Source organism: Prionailurus bengalensis, chromosome B3 (genome assembly GCF_016509475.1).
Source record: "Prionailurus bengalensis isolate Pbe53 chromosome B3, Fcat_Pben_1.1_paternal_pri, whole genome shotgun sequence".
Lineage (NCBI taxonomy): Eukaryota > Metazoa > Chordata > Mammalia > Carnivora > Felidae > Prionailurus > Prionailurus bengalensis.
Genome location: NC_057355.1, coordinates 18,363,522 through 18,384,234, shown reverse-complemented (window position 1 = coordinate 18,384,234; position 20,713 = coordinate 18,363,522). Strand labels below are relative to the sequence as shown.

General features: G+C 35.9%; 1 protein-coding gene and 1 pseudogene across 1 annotated transcript in view; both read right to left on the bottom strand.

Annotated features, from left to right (window-relative positions):
- Positions 1 to 20,713, bottom strand: part of MEF2A (myocyte enhancer factor 2A) — a 165,434-nt gene that overhangs the window by 38,101 nt on the left and 106,620 nt on the right.
- On the bottom strand, positions 12,146 to 18,889 carry LOC122468299 (annotated as a pseudogene).

The following is a 20,713-nucleotide window of genomic DNA, read 5'->3' as shown; positions in this document are numbered from 1 at the left end:
TATTGAAACTGATTTTCACCTGAGAGTCTTTTCTATTCACCAGAATCGGCACCATATTCCAATAATTTCATTCGTAATTTGTTCTTAAATACTATGATTTTCCTACATAATCTTAAAGCATAAAAACCCAAATACTTATTTACATAAGACAGTAATGACTCCCTCCTTTGCAGAATGTACATATTAGTGATTTTCCATATTTTTAAAACTTGTAAAAAAAAAAATGTTGTTTAGCCTCTATCTTTCCCCCTTCTGCTAGCTCTTTCTATAGAGCTTCTTCATGGGCTGATCTAATCCACTGAATTGACTTTCTGGGGAACTTTCTTAAGTGTTACCAAAGTACCTCCTGGACTCTATGTTGACTTCTTTTTCTGCTTACTTTGAGGCAAAAATATAATGAAGAGTTGGTTTTCTGATTTTTAATTTTTTTTTTCATTAAAGTCACCAAGAAATGACTTGTCCATCCATTTAAATGAGTAACTTTAACAGCAAGGGCTTAACAATCTGATACATTAATTTCCAGAATTCCTTAATTTTTTTTTTAATTTTTTTTCAACGTTTATTTATTTTTTTGGGGGGGACAGAGAGAGACAGAGCATGAACGGGAGAGGGGAAGAGAGAGACACAGAATCGTAAACAGGCTCCAGGCTCTGAGCCATCAGCCCAGAGCCTGATGCGGGGCTCGAACTCACGGACCGCGAGATAGTGACCTGGCTGAAGTCGGACGCTTAACCGACTGCGCCACCCAGGCGCCCTAGAATTCCTAAATTTTTAAAAATCCTGATGGGTCGTATTTTAAAGTAGAATTACTGAGTTCAATAGCTTCAATAGCTTTGAGACTTGTTGATTTTCAAGCCAACACTAAGAAGTTTCGGGAAGTTAAAATTTTCTAAGTAAATTAACAGAGTTTATTTGATTGGGAAACAAAGTTTGATCAATAGACAAGTACTAGATAAATTTGTTAATAAATGATTATTTAAATTAGATGTAAGGTATACTTTTAATTAAGTCATAATAATAAATCTTGATATCCTTTATTTTTTTAAATACTTTATTTATTTTTGAGAGAAAAAGTACAAGTCGGGGAGCGGCAGAGAGTGAGGAGGACAGAGGATCCAAAGCAGGCTCTATGCTGGCAGCAGCAAGCCTGATGCAGGGCTTGGGCTTGGGCTTGAGCTCATGAACTGTGAGATCGTGACCTAAGCTGAAACTGAGTTGGAGGCCCAACCGACTGAGCCACCCAGGCGCCCCTAAATCTTGGTATCCTTTAAAACATGATTTACAATAATTATGCTTATTCTATAACTTTTTTCCTCAAAAGAACATAAATACACAATAGTTGAAGCTTCAAGAATTTTTTTCTTGGTTTTTCTGTAGTCAAATTATTATTTCACCCATTTATTATCATCATCATCTCTTTAGTCAACGTGACTTTGCTTTGCTGAAAGAATCCTAAGAAATCCTAAGTGCAGAGATGTTAACTTCTCAAATGACTTGGCATGCACCAGGAATCCCATACACCAATACGTGAAACCTCCACCACGACATAATCACTAAGCATGAGCACAGAGCAAACTCTACACCTATTTCCCCAACATTGGCACCATTGCTCTAAGTTCTCTGGGTCTAACTAACCACACGAACTGTTATGTGTACTTAGCCATAAAAGGTCCTGGTGTTTAGAACTAAAGGATGGAGACATGTATTCTCTCCTGTTCATGGTAGCAAGTTCTGCTTGCCAAAGCTCTGCAAGCTGCTATCAGCAATGAAGATGTTAACACTCAGAATGTTGGAACACAATGAACTCATAACCTACACAGCCCTAGAAACAAAACAAATATAGTTGATACCTACACAGATTTCATCATGAGCTTGCTGACTTATTCTAGCCTGAAATCTCTAAGAAATTTCCCCATCATATTCATGTATCTTAAGACTAGTTAATTTAGAGTCTTGCTCTTCCCCCAACAGGAACCACCAAGTATGTGCCTCTTTGAAGCCTCTTTAAATTTACTGAAGAAAAAGAATATGGCTTTTTAAAATAATCACACAAAATTTTTGTTCTACAACAATAGGGTGAACTTGTACTCATGAGGAATAACAGAGCTCTGGTATCTCCAGCTCTGCAAGCCTTCACTTCAGATGGGGTTCCTGTCATTGTGAGGGAATTTAAGAGGCTATATCGGCTCTGCAGATAACAAGCTCATGTACCTCTAGTGGATATCCAACTTGTGTCTTCTTATCACCAGAACACAAAGAGTTGTTTTGAGGACCCAACTACCATAAAAAGACTTTTTCTGTCTTCTTTATCGTCACCACATAGCGTAACAGTAAAAGTTTCTCCTGTGTCACAGGTACTAACAAATGGAATGCTGTAACTATTAACAAGGCCAGGCGAGGCCTGTAAAAACCAGGCTGGCTCCAGTTTTTTACATGCTTCAAGTTAGCCACAAGAAAAATACTTGGTCAATGAAGAAAACACAGTCTGAAAAGCTACCATTTTGAGGAATCTGCTTTTAAGTGGAAAAAATTCATTAAGGGCACTCACACTGTGCATGCTCTATAGCTATTACTGATGATCATATTGTTCCGTTCTAAAGTAAACGGTGCTTCAAAAGTTCTTTATTCTTGCACATGCAATCCAAAGTTTTCAGTGACACAATGGCAAACTTAAGGGGAAAACTTAATTACGCCAAAATAATTTCAAATTTCAGGTGTATACCATTAAGTTGATTTTCTTAAACAATTATTAATCAATTTAAGCTAACTTGATGTTTATTCTATGTTCTTTTGTATCACTGTTCCAAATATATTAAAAGATTCTAACTGCAAAGATTACTTAAATAAAATCCTAAAATGAATGCACCTATAATTTTCATCAGTGTATTTCCATAAAAGAAAAATTTTATTTTTGGAGGGGCAGCTAATAATAAGCACCTTTAAAAACACACATTTCTACTTGTCAAGTAGAGTTAAACTGTATTATAATTTTAATGGCTCTTCTTTTTGTATTTTGGGCCAATTCAGTCAAGTACTTTCTACATACTTTCATCTACGGTATAAAATGTAGGTTTCAAATAATGAATGCCCTTAGCTAACATTTACCTGTAACATTAGTTATGTAAACACGGATTTTGAAAGATTTTTAGTTTTTCATTTCTTAAAGTTTATTTAAAAAAATTTTTTTTAATCTTTATTTATTTTTGAGAGAGAGAGAGAGACAGAGACAGAGACAGAAACAGTGTGCGAGCAGGGGAGGAACAGAGAGAGAGGGAGACACAGGATCTGATGCAGGCTTCAGGCTCTGAGCTGTCAGCACAAAGCCTGATGCGGGGCTCAAACTCACAAACAGCGAGATCATGACCTGAGCCGAACACTTAACTGACTGAAGGGCCCCAAAGATTATTTATTTTTGAGAGAGAGAGAGAGAGAGAGAGATCGAGAGAGAGAGAGAGAGAGATGGAGACAGAGAATCCCAAGCAGGCTCCATGCTATCAGCGTAGAGCCCCACATAGGTCTTGAACTTACAAACAGAACTGTGAGATCATGACCTGAGCTGAAATCAAGCTGGATGCTCAACCGACTGAGCCACCCAGGAGCCCCAAAAGATATTTAAATGGATCAAAAATTAACTGCTAAGTGTCTTCAATGGAAAGCTACATATTGTTCAGGGCACATCCTTCTAGGTTATCTGACTCTATGGGATTTGTGCCTTTGATCTATTTTACAGCTCTGTAGAGACAGAAGTTAATTTGTTGAAACTGATAGTAATGGAAATAGTGTTGATAGACATGTAAATGAATTCTGTCTGATGGAGGTTCAACTGACTTCTTTCCTCACTATGGAAGAGGTCAGGTTTTTTTTGTTGCATCTATGAAGCAAACTTATTTTGCCTTCTTGATGGGCTTATATATTTGTCTAATCTTTGGATTTACCTACTAACCAGCTGTAACATTTTTTTTTTCCAGTTCCCTCAGTCATTCATGAGTTAAAATCTTTGACTCATGTTCATTTTATATCTAAGAGTCATAACTTTATCTTTTTTGAAGATTACTGTTTAACAGTTATGACAGTAAAACTACCCTTGACTTACGATTCATAGTAAATGTAAACTCAAGGGGGAAAGAGCTTCCTAATACCCCTTGTTAGGACTTGGTATTAGATGGAGTATGGGCTTTTATAGGAATAAATGAATGTGCTGTTAAATTTTTTGAAAATATTTGGTTAACTGATTAATGATTTGTATTAATTTATTATAGTATCAAAAATTAAGGATGTATGATCAGAGAAGGCTTGCAACTCATCAGTACTCTTCTTCAAGAAATAAAAGAGAATAATCCTTAATTCTTGTGATAATTCACAAATCAATTGCTAATTCTTGTGACAATTCATAAATTGCTATTCATATCATAGTATCGAGAGTAGTACAATGGTCTAAAACTGTAAACCCACAATCTCCTGAAGCAGGGTTCCTATCCATCTGAAGCAAGTGAGGTCTAAGGTGAAATTCAAGCTGGTGGAGGGAATCTCCAAGGGCTGGAGATGCCCAAATTAAACTTAAAAGTAAAAGAAGGTTTTGTTTTTATCTTTGGTATTAATTAAATGAGTTTTAGCTAAATGAAGAGGAACTTAAAGCCTTCTACCTACTGATTAAAGACCTCATCAACAGGAAGGCTATGAAATTTTTAATTTTGATATCAATTTAAGGAAAAAACAGTGAAAACCATATTCTGGCTAGAACTTTCATTCAGGTTTTATCTACTTTACAACTACAACTCTGTAGGGATGGATGTTAGGTAACTTGCAGAAAATGAATAGTGACTGCAAATAATTCCTGTTCATAGAAAGTGTTTCCTGTGGAGTATCACTGATTATCACCTTGTAAAAGCTGACCAGTTTTCTTGCATCTATAAATTCATTTCAGCATCCTTCCACTATTAATATGTGGTATTTTAAGTTCTTCTTTGAACTGGTTGTGACATCTTACTGGTTCACTCATTAGTTAAGTAAGTAAAATCTTTTGATATACATTCATTTTGTAGTTGTAGGAGTAATGATTATGTTTCCTTTCAAATCTAATCTGAAATTTGGAAGACCTATAGTCCCTATATTTTACAATTTATATGCACAAATTATATCAATCTTTTTAAATATTAATAAGCATATTTTAGGATAAATAGAATTTCTATTATTTTCTTCCAGAACCCCAAGCGATAGTTTTGTATTTACAACCTTCTTTTGAAATAACAGGACACAGAATCAAAATTCCTAAAAGCCTAAATGCAAGTCACCAACAGCCTAGCTCTTACTTATCAGCTCGCTTGTTTGAAACCCTGCCCTCTTGTCTACAGGACTGTTTTACAGCTCACTATAGCCTAGTTTTAACCCCATCTTCCATGAAACTCCTCCCATCCCCCGCTTCCCTATGCTAAAATTTTAAGGTCACTTACTCTACAGAACATTCATTTAATATATGGTACCTTGTATTTACCTATCTATGTATGTACCCTAATCTATGAACTTTCAAAAAAAAGACTAAAATCTAGATTGCTTTATATTTTCAGAGTCTAGCACAAGGTGCTACACAAACATGAAATATTTATTAATACTTGCAAGATAAAAAAACAAAATAATGAGATCAGAATGCTATGACAAGTCAGAAGCCTTCTAAAACACAAAGTTATGAATTTATTAAAACATACTTAAATAACAAGGAAATCTGGAGACATTAGTTTGTACCAGGCTAGTTGATTCACAGAAATTGTTGATATTTGACTGCTTTTGAACTACAAAAATATAATTTCATATATATAATTTTTTTAAATATTTATTTTTTGGGAGAGTACAAGTGGGGGAGGGGTAGAAAGAGGGGGGACAGAGGATCTGAAGTGGGCTCTGCGCTGACAGGCTGATAGCAGTGAGCCAGATGTGGGGCTCAAACCCACGAACTGTGAGATCATTACCTGAGCCAAAAATCAGACGCTCAAATGGACTGAGCCATCCAGGTGCCCCTCATATGTATAATTTTTTAATTTCATACATATGTTTAACTCACAACAGCCTACATTCTGAAAGCTGCTAGGAGACGCTCCAGTGGGCTTTTGGACAGCAAACAACAGAACTGAGCATGCAAAAAGACATCTCTTGACACTGAGTGTGTGTAATTATTACCAAAGGTTCTGATTCTGGATCTTATTTTGAACCCAAGAGGCTGGTGTACAAACTTGCTAATTTAAAAACCAAAGCTATGCTTTTCTAGAGTAAGAAAAATTCATACCATCTATAAAGGACCAACCCAGTTTTTTAAAAAAAATCTGCATCAGTACTGAGACAAAAGGTCCCACAGTTCACCAAACTTTGTCTCCTACGGAGACAAAAGACAGTACAATAACTGAAGTTTTTAATTTGGAAATTATGCTCTGATTAAAAAAGGTTAACTGGAGGGGCACCTGGGTGGCTCAGTTGGTTGAGCATCCATTTCTTGATTTCTGCTAAGGTCATGATCTCACAGTTTGTGGGATCAAGCTCAGTGTGGGGCTCTGTGCTAGCAACACGGGGCATGCTTGGGATTCCCTCTCTCCCTCTCTCTCTGCCCCTCCCCTGCTTGCATGTGCACTATCTCTCCCAAAATACATATAATAAACATTTTTTTAAAATGGTTAACTGGATAAAGATTATCGATTATTTTTACACCAAGAGCATCCACTGTGCCTTCAGAAGAGTAATCCTGCACACCAGCCTTGGTGGCAGAGATGAGACACCATGCAGACAACCCTGAGATGGAGTTCCTGGTGTCAAGTCTTTAGGAAATCAGGTATTCCTTACTGTTTGGGGTGCCACGTGCCTGTATTTTCTCAATAAATTCTCCTTTAGCTTGAGCTACTTTAAATGGATTTCTAGTTCTTTTTTTTTTTTTTTTTTCCTCGTGATGCTGATCCATCAGCATCGATTTCTAGTTCTTATAGTCAAAGAGCCTTGATGAAAAAAACTGTCATAATCGTTTAGGTGACATATTAGTAGTCTCCTTATCTAAGTCATATAATTCCCAAAAAAAGTCAGGATAGTGCTTCCACAACCCTGAGTCCAGAAAGGGTCCCAAACCTGGAAGTAAGATGACTGAGGATTATCTACTGTTTCTGCCCAAAGATAATGGACTCAAATAATGATACATGCATTAACAAAGATCTTTAAAGTGTTGTAATGTTCTAAAGCATTAGCAACCTCATCTTTCAAGTTCAAGGAAACATTTCGAGACCTCTGGGTATGTAACACTGCTTGGCAAGTCCTGCCTGCACATTTGTCCTTCATTTTCTAGCCTATATTATTCAATCTGTTGGTGATAGCAGAGATGGAAAGAATAAGGAAATGGTAGAAAGGAGATAGGGGAAAGAAACCTGAGACAAAAACAACACTATTTAGACTTTTTTTTTTCCTAAGTATATCCAGGTTTTCTTTTATACAATAAACTTAAAAAGCAAACATATTTCAAAATGGACTATAAATTAAGAGCAGCCAATTTTAAATAGATTTCTTTTAGCTTACATTCTCTTATCAGCAAAAAATACTGTATTTAAAGTTTTAGACACACTTATTCTGCAGGGAAATTAGATATATATACACATGTATATATAAATATATACAAGCAAATACATATATACACAATCACACATATATTACAATAGTCTGATTTTTTTTTTAATAGAACAAGGAAATCTAGTATTCATGATATTTTTCACTGTAAATAAGTTGAAATATTTAAACTATGTTAAGTCTGAAATAAGAACTGATAAAAATCCCAGGGGACTCACAGTTTCTGGAATTTTGAGATATGCTACTAACTTTTAAGACTCCGGAGTCCATACTCCTGAGTGTTTACCAGAGCCCATCCCTGACAAGACTCTATTAACTACTGCCTACCAAGAACTGAAATGTTCTTTCATGTTATGCTCAATTTTATAATTGTCAAATTCCATTCCAAACTAATAGAAGCACAGTACTTAGAAGCAAAACTATGGAACTAAAAGTACTCAAAAGGTATATATGCATGGTTTTTAAATGCATGAGGAAGCTAATTAATCAACCCACAATATCACCACCCACCTTAAATCTCATTTCTGTCAAGCACCTCAGCAGTAAATGCTCCATAAATACAGGATGAATGGATAATTAGATCTAGCACAAGATAAAACTACCTGTAAAATAAAGGAATAATAGGTCTCAAGTTCCAAGGAACTTAAATGAAACAGAATTTTTTTAAAATGAGGAAAGTTCTCCTTTCCCTCATTTTTTAAGTATATAAAAAGTTTGTAATTTTGAAAGATATTTCTTAATCTTCCTAGGCACTCTGGAAATGCATAAAAACATTTAATTTTTTTAAAACTGTGAAACATTCACAAAGCAAAGTGCATCAAAACTTATTAAACTCAATAATTACAAAGTGAACACCAATAATTCTAACCAGATCAAAACCAGACTAGAACCAGAACCTATATATCGCCCTCAATCACACAACCCTTTCCTCTTCCCTCTAACAGAGAATACTACCTTCACTCTGTGATGACAAAACTTCCTGGATTTTCTTTATAGGTTTACACATATACGCATATCCCTAAAAATATTGTTTAGGTTTACTTTTAAATATTATGTGGATGGAATATATGCAATGCATTATTCTGTCTTGACTCTTTTACTATACATTATGTTTATTAGATCTGTCCTTGGGGTTGCATACACTTCTAGTTTGCTCATTTTCACTGAACACTGTATAGGTAAAAACAAAAGAAAACAAACCCTTTATTCATTCTACTGCAGATAGACACTGGAGTTGCTTCAATCTTTTGGCCATAATTAAAATTAAAATGAAAATGGTGCTATGAACATTTTTGCAGATACAGCCTACTGCATACCTGCACACACTTCTCCAGGGTGTATTCTTGGGAATGGAACTATTAAATTCATAAAATATGTGGACCTTATGCTGGATAATGCCAAACCATTTTTTAAAGTACAGTTGACCTTTGAACACAGGTTTGAACTGTGCTGACCCACTTATTTTACTCAATCAATACAGTAGAATACTGTAAATGTATTTTTCTGCCTTATGATCTTAATAACCTTTTCTCTTCTCCAGCTGACTTCATTGTCAGAATACAGTATACATATAATAATACATATAACACAAAATGTGTGTTAATTGACTGTTTATGTTATTGGTTAGGCTTCTGGTCAGAGGCTAAATTTTGAGGAAGGTCAAAAGTTACAGATGGATTTTTACTGCATACGGAGCTGCTTTCCCAACTGCCAAGTTGTTCAAGGGTCAACTATGATTGTATCGATGAACCTTTCTACCCACAATGAGAATTTGCAATCCCCTGATTACTAAGGAAATGAAACACACTTCATACCTATTTGGCATTCGAATTTCCTTGTAAGTGCCTATTGAAGCACTTTCCAAGTTTTCCATTGAGTTGTTCGTCTTTTTATTATCACTTTATCATTCTTTTATTTAAATCAACATAAGCTTTCCTAATTTTATGTACTATAAAAATCTTTTCTCATTCTGTGGCTTTTTAACACTTGCTTTCAGATAAAAGCAGGTTCTTTATTTTAATAAAATCAAATTTATTGGGTTTTTTTTTCCTTTACATTTTTTATGTCTTGTCTAAAAAATCCTTCCATACCTCAAAATCATCTTCAAAAAAGCTTTTCTCTTTGCCTTTTGCATTTAGGTCATAATCTTCCTGGAGGCAGATTTTATGTAAGATAGTTGGTTCCCTTCATGATTTCCTATATATACATATACATATATATATGAAACATATATGTGTGTGTACATGTCCCAGCACCATTAATTTAAGATTTGTTCTTTCCCCTATGATTAGTGATCACAGCCATATATACACATGGTTCTGTTTCTGAGCTTTCTATCCCTTCACTGATACGTTTGGCATTTGCTATTTGTGCCATTGGCATAGTTATCTTCATTACCACAATTTTAAAATTTGTTTCAATATATGACAGAGTAAACCCTTTCACTTTGTTATTCTTCAGGCTGTCTTCTTTTCCTCTTGAATTTCCCTACATTTCAGAATCTGTTGTTGAATTCTTAAAAAAAAAAAAATCCTTGGGATTTTGACTGGCATTTTCTTAAACTCTATAAAGATTATTTATTTTTTTGTAGCACAGATGTATATAACATTGAGAGTTCCAGTCCACAATAATGGGATAATTCTGTCAAATCAACCTTGCATTCCTGAGATCAATCCAACTTATTCATGATGTATACTGTCCCTTCTATATATTGCTGGATTTAATTTCTGTATTAGTTAGCATAAGTAATCTGTATTAGTTAGCATAAGTAATGTGAGATGCTTTAACAAACACAAATCTTAGTGGCCTGATACAATGAAATTTCTTATTCATATAAAGACAAATGAGGATGTTTCTTATCCCAGAGAGACTTGCATGAGGTTATTCAAAGCCCAGACTCATTTATCTTGTGGTTGCACACACAAAACCTCAAGAGTTCCCATCTGGATTCTCTGCACCTGGCTGGCAAACAGGGAAGAGAGAATATAAAGATCATGTGGGAGGTATTTTACAGATCAGATCTGGAAGTAGCATGTTATCACTTCTACTCCCATTCCATTGGCCAACTCAGTCACAAGGCCACTCACAAAAGGAGGCTAATATAGAGTCTATATACATGCCTGAGCAAAAGAGAAAATAGATCAAAGTCAATAGTCTCTCAACTAAAAAAGATGTAAATTCAAAGAAGTAGACTAATATTTTGTTTAGGAGTTTTGCATTTATGTTCAGTGAGACTGACATCTGATTCTTCTTAGAACTCTCCCTGCTGGCTTTGCTATCAAGGTTAGGCTAGCTGCATATAATGGGGAAAAGAGAGTTCCTTCTTTTTCTATTCTCTGGAACAATTTGTAAAATATTGGCATCATATCTCTAAAAATCTGTTAGTATTTGCTTATGAAGCCATCTGGATTTGAAGTTCCTTTGTGGTAAACTTGACAATAACACTATTCAGGTTGTCTATAGCTTTATTATTCCATTTTGTTAGGTTGCATTTTTCTGGAAATTTGTCCATTGAATCAAAATTTTTGAGGCACAATTGGATCCTGAGATTTTATGTGCTCGAAAAAGTATATTAAAATAGCTCAAAAAAATTTAAATGATATATTTGTAATCTAGTTCACCTCTTACCTTTACAGAGAATATTAAGCTTAGGAGAGACCCAAGTACTCTTCCTTCAACCCTACCACATCACATGGCAATTAAATAGAACTGGGACTAGAATCTAAATCTTCTGATGTCCAGTCCAATGCTCTTTTCACTAGGCTGTTTTAGTTCAGCTGGTTCCATAGACTGAATCAGTCAACAAATGAGAGGGAGAATGCAGAGAGGGCTGTGATCAGAAACCACTTCAACCTTGGGAAGAAAGCACATTCTTTTGCAGGTAGTTGCTGGCAGGACTTCAGGGTCCTTCTCCAGTTTCTCCATGATCTTATTCATATATTCCTCAGTAAGAAGTGTGTGGTATTCAAACTATGGCTTCTTTGAATTTTAAAGCCTTACCCAGTTCTGTGATAACCCTAGGTTTCATTGCAAAGATCTCAGCAAATGGTAATGGTACTTCCTTCCCCTACCCCAAGCCAAACCAACAATTTTGGGACACTTAACTCCCTGAAGCTGGATATTGGGCAGTCTAGTAGCTTCAGCTTATCAACAGGATAATGTAATTCTGCTGTATATCTCCACACATAAACAAGTATTTTGAAAACTTGATTCTCAGTGCACTGTGAGGTCAGGAAAGTACATCTTCAAAAGTCTTGGCTCTTGGTTTTCACCATCCCTCTGTGTTTTTTTAAACTGCACAAATGACTTAACTTACTTTTTTCCCCCTTTAATCCAACAAAATTTATTGAGAGCACCCTACTAGGTTATGAGATTCACTGATAAAATAGATATGGGTTACTGTCCACATGAAGGTTGTGAAGGTCATGTGATCTTCCCATGAGGATTGCTTTCTTACTATAGAAGTCTGACTTGGTTTGGACCCCTTCCTCAAACGCCTGAGGTGGTTTAGTTGCAAAACTGATACACAGGTGTTTTGCTTTCATTTTTTTTTTTAACTAATGAGGCAATTTATTAACCCAGCATTTGTTCTAATGATTCTAGGTGGCAGCTGCCACCTGTCCAGCAATTCTGTCCAGAGCTCTCATCCCTGAGGTGTCAGTTTGCAGCCTCCACCCCTGTCCTTTTCCATTGTTTTCAGCCTCTCTAGGGCTTGGAGGACCCTGTGGGCCATCTTAGAGTCTCTGCTAAAGTGGCTGGGCATGAACTTGTTCCTCTGAAGTTGCCCACAGATGTTGGCCATGAAGCTGACCCCAGCACTGCCCTGGAGGTGCAGGTGCCATACTGTGGAGACAGCTTGTGTGTAGAACCAGTTCTCATCGCAGGGAGCAGGCTCTTTATGCTTGGCCAGCTTGACAGTGTCCACCCACTGAGGGACTTTCGGCTCTCCAGACTTTTTCAGGAAGGCAGCCAGAGCTCTGACAAACTCCTATGGTTCACATCTTTTACAGAAACGCCAGGCATTGAGAGGCCTACACGGTGCCAGCCAGGGGAGAGAAAACAACGGGGTTCCCCAAGAGCACAAGTCAGGCATCCTGCCTTCATTCTTGAAGATATTTTTTCTGGGTATAGAATTCTAAGTTGGAGTCCATCTTCTACTTTCTCAACACATTTAGGGTATCATTTCATTGACGACAGATTTTCATTTGCTGCTATTTAGAGTCAGCACTCCTTTGAAGATAATCTAATTTTTTTTTGTCTTTTGTTTCCTGTAGTTTCATTATATTTATGTATAGATTTTTTTCTTTTTACTCTGTATAGTATTTGTTGAGTTACTTAAATCAATCCTGGAAAATTGTCCTTATATCTTCAAATACTGCATCTGCTTCATTCATATTCATTCTCTCCTCTCTTCCCCTCCTTCCAGAATGCCCAAAAAAATTTAGGTTAGAATTTCTAACAATCTTTTCTCTCAACATCTTGTATTTTCCACTTTTTCATCTCTTTGTGCTGACTTCCAGATAACTTTTTTCAGTTCACAAATTCTTCAACTATGTCAAATACACTTCCAACATGTCTACTAAGTTTTTCATTTTGGTTATTTTTTTTTTTCATCGCTCTAAGTATTTTTCTCAAATCTGCTATAGCACTGCTTTTATAATTCCCTGTTTCTTGCAAATATTTGCAAGCTTGTTTATGAAACAGTGAAATTATTTATAATCTATGTATAATAACAGTATCTGAAATATTTAGGTGTCAGTTATATTTCTTTTTTTTTAAGTTTATTTTTATTTATTTTGAGAGACAGAGAGCAAGCAGGGGAGGGGCAGAGAGAGAGGGCGAGAGACAGAATCCCAAGCAGGCTCCACGCTGTCACCACAGAGCCCAATGGAAGGCTCGAACCCACAAACCTGAGCTGAAATCAAAATTTGGATGCTTAACCAATTGAGCCACCCAGGCGCCCCAGTTTCTGCTATTTCTTGCTGCATTTTGCTTATGGTGCCTTGTTTTCTTTTATGGTTGGTCATCTTTGTATGATGGATGCTCAATGGTTTTGAAAAGTTATTTGATGCCTAGAATTAAAGTGCTTTTCTTCAAAAAGTATATAGATTTGCTTCTTCCAGAACCTGGAGCAAAAGTTTTCTTGGACTTCTTGCATTATGTGTCTTTGGCCAGTGATTCCACACAATGCTGGTAACCTGTTTTACAACCTTTAAGAAACAGGTTCTCTTTCTTTTCTTATTCTCCTTTCTCCAATCTGTTCAGTACAACAGACCTCTCCTTGCATCTTTTGCAAGTAGGAAAAAGGCAGTGGATTTTTCCTTTTTCCTTAGGTTCCAGTTTGATATGAGAGGCAATGTGTTAGCCTCAGAGACCTGGAAGTAATGACTTAACCTTTGCCTCTAGATCCACCAAAGCCTGAAGCTTAGTTTTCAAGTATTTATCCAGATGGGAAAAGAACTCAGGGTAGCCAGAACTTTAAATACTTCTTTACCTTTTAGGTTCTTACCTTTCCTCAGATTTTGGTCTGGCATATTCCTTAACAGCTCTTTGATGCTATAAAGTCATTTTTGTATAGTTCATCTAGTATTTTTAGTTGTCTTCAGCTGAAGGGTTGGTCCAGATAACGTGGACCAACATTACATAAATTTAAAAAATCAACACTTTTAGGAAAAAATGAGCCAAACATTTACTAATGATATCCATAAAGTTTTCTGATGATGTTTTTGCCTTTTAGGTTAAATGTGGAAAAGAGTTCAACACAGAGCTATCATACAGCCTGGCAAATTCCACTCCTAGGTAAATACCCAAAAGAAATGAAAACATGCCCTTACAAAAACTTACACAAAAATTTCATAGCTGTACTTTTATAACAATCAGAAACTGGAAACCCAATGTCTATCAACTGATGATTGAATAAACAAAATGTGGTATTTCCATACACATGGCTGAGTATTATCCAGCCATGGAATGAAGTACTAATACATGCTACAAAACAGACAACCCTTGAAAATATTATGCTTAATGGAAGAAGCTGGACACAAAAGAGAACAGATTATATAATCCCATTTTTATGAAATATCCAGAATAGGCAAATCCACAGACACAGAAAAAGGTTAGTGGCTGCCAGGATGAGGGAAGGGGAGTTGGGAAATGACTGCTAATGGGTACCAAGTTTCATTTTAGGTTGATGAAAATGTTCTGGAATTAGTGTTCATAGTCGCATAAACTTGTGAATGTGTTAAAACCACTAAATGTATAATTTTAAATGGTGAATTTTATGGTCTGTAAATTATATCTCAATAGAAAGAACATAAAAAAGTTAATCTCAGGTTTGTCTATAATACCCACTGTGGTAGCCACTACGTACACTAAGTTACCTCACTGAACATTCAATTTCACAGGATAGTGAAAGATTGGGGGGCAATGATTTATAAAGATGCCGGGCAATGTGAATGCACTTTATGCAGGTTGCAGAAAACGCTGGAAATCTTTAATATGATTATGAATAATCTCACTGGAATTCATACCTATGGAGTTCTACATCCAGGTAGATCAAGATAATCAGTGAAGAGAACTATATGAAATAAAAGCCAATAGCATCTATGAAAACAGCTTTCTTTTACACTCTAAAGTAAACTAGCAAAATAATACAACTTCCCCTCTCTGAATAATTTTCTCTTATATATAGCAGCCACTTATTCAGATGAACATAAACTGATGAATGCTCTCTTAAAAAAAAAAAAACAACAAACTTCTATGATTAAACAATACAGTCTGCTCTACCATAATGTGTTTGGGAATATAAATTAGGTGACATGAAACTGGTAAATAGGGAATGGTGTCAGAATAATAAAGTCACTCTGGTTCAGTGTGGATTTTTCCTAGGCGAGGGGAGCCAGAAAAGTGGGAACAGAAATATAACGTTTAGCAGGAAAGGAGAAAGACCACCAAACAGCAGGAGCGTAGTGTGCACTATAAGAAAATTGAAAAGGAAGGCTTCAGAGGAGCACTCCCCGCCCCACTGCAGGTGGTAGTTATTTCCCATACTTAAATGGCAACCCCTCACTCTCCACTGCTCATTGCTACACTGCCATCTGCACTGTCCTTAGACCCACTATCTCCATCCTAATTAAAGTGCTGCCAGCGTTTCTATTCAAATAATTAATTCTGTGCATTTATAATACCCACTAACTATACACTAAGTTACCGCACTGAGCAGTTCCAGCTCTTTTAAATTGCTGATTATTTTTTAGTTTGTGTTGCTTAGAACACAAAATTGCACAGGTATTAGAGTTTGTGAGGCTTTTCAGGAAGACATAAACAGCATTACAGCAGAAGCACCTATACTTTTTTTAAATCTGTTTACTTCTATAAAGGTTGGAAATACTATATACTAGGAATCAATGTTGAAGATGGGGCGATACAGAAATAAAGGCATTGTTTCCAGTGTTACAAAGTGAAGAGAATCACATCCCCTTCATTCTTGAACTTTATTTCCATTTAAACGTACTCTGGGGTCGCCTGTGTGGCTCAGTTGGTTGAGTGTCCGACTTCGGCTCAGGTCATGATCTCACGGCTTGTGAGTTTGAGCCCTGCATCAGGCTCTGTGCTGACAGCTCAGGATCTGTAGCCTGCTTCGAATTCTGTCTCCCTCTCTCACCGCCCCTCCCCCACTCACGCTCTCTCTGCCTCTCAAAAATAAAGAAACGTAATAAAAAAATAAATAAATTTAAACACACTCTGTGTTTCTGTCCCTACGAGCTGTGGGTAACATCTGAAGACGTTTTAAGAGTATCATCAATTAGTTACCACTGAAGTAAGAAACACTGCTTTTAGTTCAATTTTAAAGGTCATTATTAAGCTGTGTGCTGGATCTTTGGGAATACACTGGGAAGAAAGCTCTTTCTCAAAGACTTAGCCTCAGAAGTTCCACAGTCTTCTGAGATAGATTCAGGGTCTTCAAGAGAAGATTATTTAAGCTGTGGTTTTGTCACTGCATACTCCTAAGACCCTGGGCAAGCCTTTTGCTTTGTTTGGACTCCTACTTTCTTATCATTTAAATGAAATACAGAACTAGATCAGGGTTTCCAAGCCTTCTTATAACACATAAACTCCTTCTCACAATAATTTTGGTCATTTAGTCATTTTTTCCATAATAATAATGAAGAGATTTTAAGTAAAAATACTTTAAATTGTTGCATTAAAGGAGATCATATTATAAAGATTATTTATAAAATAATATTTGAGCACATTCACATTATGGTTAAATTCTAAATATTTCCTTCTTTACATATGATGCATCTCAAATTTTGTATAGATCACTTGAGAAAAAGTATGACATGTCAACATATTATCATCTTTAGAACAAAGCCTAAGCCACCATTTAATCACCTTTCCCCATTCAAACCAAATGGAATAGCATTCTTCTTCATAAAAATCTCAACATTATTAAAGACCTATCATAACTAAAAGATGGGATCTTAGTCTATTTTTAAAAGCTATAAATGTCTTCTGAAATGCTGATAAATCTACTGCCAGATTAGTATTCTTGTAACAATGGTCTGACTACCCAAACTGCTAAACCACCTCCAAGGGCTGCCCAATGCCCATAAGACAAACGTCAAATGCCACAGTTAGTATGCAAGGCACTCTATCAACTACACCCAATCTGTCTGTTCTTCACTTTTATTAGTCACATATACAAACTATTCCACAGAAATGTGTATGATGTATAGTAAACACTGAGGTTTATCTTTTCTGTCTGTATGTCCAGTGTTTCTAGGACCATCTTTTGAAAAGACTTTCCTTTTCTCATTGATTTCCCTGAGCACTTTTGTTAAACATCAGTTAACCATGCATTAATAAGGCATGGGTCTATTTCTGAGCTCTGTGTTCTGTTCTACTGAGCTACATAAACACAACTTCCTGGATTACTACAGCTTTAGAGTATGTCTCAGAGGTGGAGCATCTGGCTAGAATTCGCCAATGAGCACTTTCCATCTTCTCTCCACCACCATGATTGTACTTCAGTGAGGAGTGTGGAGGCATGTTAGCTACATCAGTATAACGGAATTAATTTTAGAACATTTGCTGGAAACTCTAGGATACAACTGATCTCTGATGCTTTATATTGGTGCCACTATATATGGTAGCCACGAGTCACATGCAGTTACTTAAGTTAAAAATACAGTTCTTTAGTTATATTAGCTATATTTCAAATGCTCAACAGCTACACATGACTAACGGCTACCATACTGGACAGCACAGACATAGAACATTTCCATCACCACAAAAAGCTCTACTGGGTAACGCTGCCATAGATGATGTTATGTGCAGATGTAAGGGCAGGAGCTGCCACCGTCAACATGAACAAGTCAGCATCAGGACACAGCTGAAGGCTTGAGGGAGCCCACTTCAACAGACACAGGCTAATCTCTACCACATTGCTAGATTTTCTTGTTATGTGATATATAACAAGTACCCCTATTTGAAAGAGGAGTTTCAGTCAGGTCTTTTGTTGCTTGCAATCAGAAACCACCTAATTAATATAAAACAGTTTTCAAAATGTTACCATATACATTATTTTAACTGGTCCTTAAACTCCACAAGGTTTAGAACTTTAATACTGCTCTCTTTTCCTATTAAACAGGTACCATAAACATTCAATAAAATAAACTGATTAGTATAGCCAAGAAATGCTAATTATAATACTAAATATAGAAATTTCTTTGAACTATATAGTAAGTGAAATATCAAATAACAGAATTTGAGAATTAAAACACCTTTCACAAAATGCCTAAATCCCCACCTAACTGCTTATTTTCTACTGTCATACAGAACAATAACTGGTAGATTTTTCTATACTCCAGTTACAAAACAATTTTTAAAAACTTAATACAACTATACAATTATGGGAAACAGCACTAAAATATTTTAATTATATCCTATTACAGAACAAGCCTATATGAATACTGGTAGCATAAAAAAGCAAGCTGATTTTTAAAATTCCTGTACAAATACTAGTTGCTATTTCTAAGGGGTTTTTTTTGCAGAACATAAACATTTCTGAGGTTTACAAGATTTTGGAAATAACAACTCAAGCCCAAAAATTACCACAAAATAACAAACCAGTTATAAGAAAATTTCTATAAAAACAAAAAGCATGACAGAAAATATTCTCCACTGAATTACAAGAGGTAAATTCCAGGAGCACCTGGGTGGCTCAGTTTGGTTAAGCATCCGACTTTGGCTCAGGTCATGACCTCACGATTTGTGAGTTCGAGCCCCGCATCGGGCTCTGTGCTGATAGCTGAGAGAGCCTGGAACCTGCTTCAAATTCTGTATTTCCCTCTTTCTCTGCCCTTCCCCTGCTCATGCTGTCTCACTCTCTCAAAATTAAACATTAAAAAAATTTTTTAAAAAAAGAGGTAAATTCCAATATGAATTCAAGCTTTGCTTTATTCTAGAAGTCTCAAACTTGTAGCTTATTACCAAATTTCAAAAATCCCTAATACTTAAAAACCAATCTTTAAAGGTTTATCTTCTGATCTTTCACCGCTAATCAATTAAAGTAAGAACTTATAGGAAATATTCTTTGAGTAAAGAAATATCACGTAACTATGTGCCTACACGCATAATGATATTCTTCACAGAATATCCTTAGGATACACGAGTATCAAAAATTTATTTGATTCACAAATCAACCCACCAAACAAAACCTACATATAAGGTATGTTTACTTTTCCAAAATATGAGAGGTTCATACTACCATCTTGAATGGTTTATAGGTCAAACGCTGACTCTAACTATAAATTTAAAAGTAGGGTTATGACCAATTTGTGCTAAGAAGATCCCTTTCTTTCTTCAGACTCTATATCCCTAGTCTCAAAACTGAGCTACAAAAATAATTTCAAAATAAAAATGAAAACTATAGAGCTGTCTCAATTTTAAGGAACTACGTGTTTGGCCTGGTTTAAAAAACACTGCACGCTTGCATTTGCTACCTCTTTATAAGAGAAATATCACTTACGCTACGTATATATCTCACTTCACAAAGGCATACACAGAACATTCTTAAACATGGTAAGTACCCTGTATCTTTTGCATTAAATAAGCTTCTAGCTCTAATAGTAATGTAATATTTATATGCTAAATGATTACTATGTGGTGGGAAACATCAAAATCTTGGGATTCTAAGTGTCTTGAATCTATATTGAAATGTATCCAACAAAGAAACTTCTGTAGTAAGATGAACACATCTTTTTAGGAAACACATCATCTTTTTAGGAAAATGGCAGAAATATGGTCAGTTATTCTCAGTGTCTAATACAATGTCTTATACACAGTATAAATATCAGTATAATAAATTAAAAGTGTAAAAATAATGCATTATATTCAATATTTTTACCCTTTTCCTCCTCCCTTCTTTCAAGCCCCTTTCAAAAAATTACAGTGCAACTTGAACACAATGTATTGCTTGGGAATTACAAGATAGTCAGTAAAACCTAGAGAGCTCTTCCAATAGCTATCCAAGCCTTCAGGATCTGGCTTACTTCCCAGGTCTTAGCTATTTCCACTCTTCACACTATACTACTACAGCTGCATTCAGCTGATTTTAACTCCATAAAATAACTGTGCTATGTTTCATTTCCTAATTTCCATTAAGTTGCCCCTCTGAACCAGAACACCTTTCTTCTAGCCCTTTCCCTCCCCAACCCTGTCCTTTAAAGGCCTAAGACAATGTGTCACCTCCAGAGGAAGTTTTCTCTGACCACTCTTCCAATCCTCTGTACCCTCCCTCCCCCTTTTCTCACTGGCCAAAAATATGGCTAATGTAGCAAAGAACTTCTGGAAGATAAAGAACAACTCATCTGATTTTAACTACAAAAACACTCAATCCCTGACACAAAGACACATAAAAAGGATATACAGGTATTCATCGATAAACACAAGGAATGCATTACAGAAATGTAAGCTATATTATAAAGTGATATATATCACCCCTTTTCCCATGAACTCTTGTTTATATATCAACAACTTCAGTCTCTGATGGACAAAACTCTGACCTCAAGAAAATAAAAATCACACGCAGAGATGCACAGTTCCTTAAAAAGCACATAAA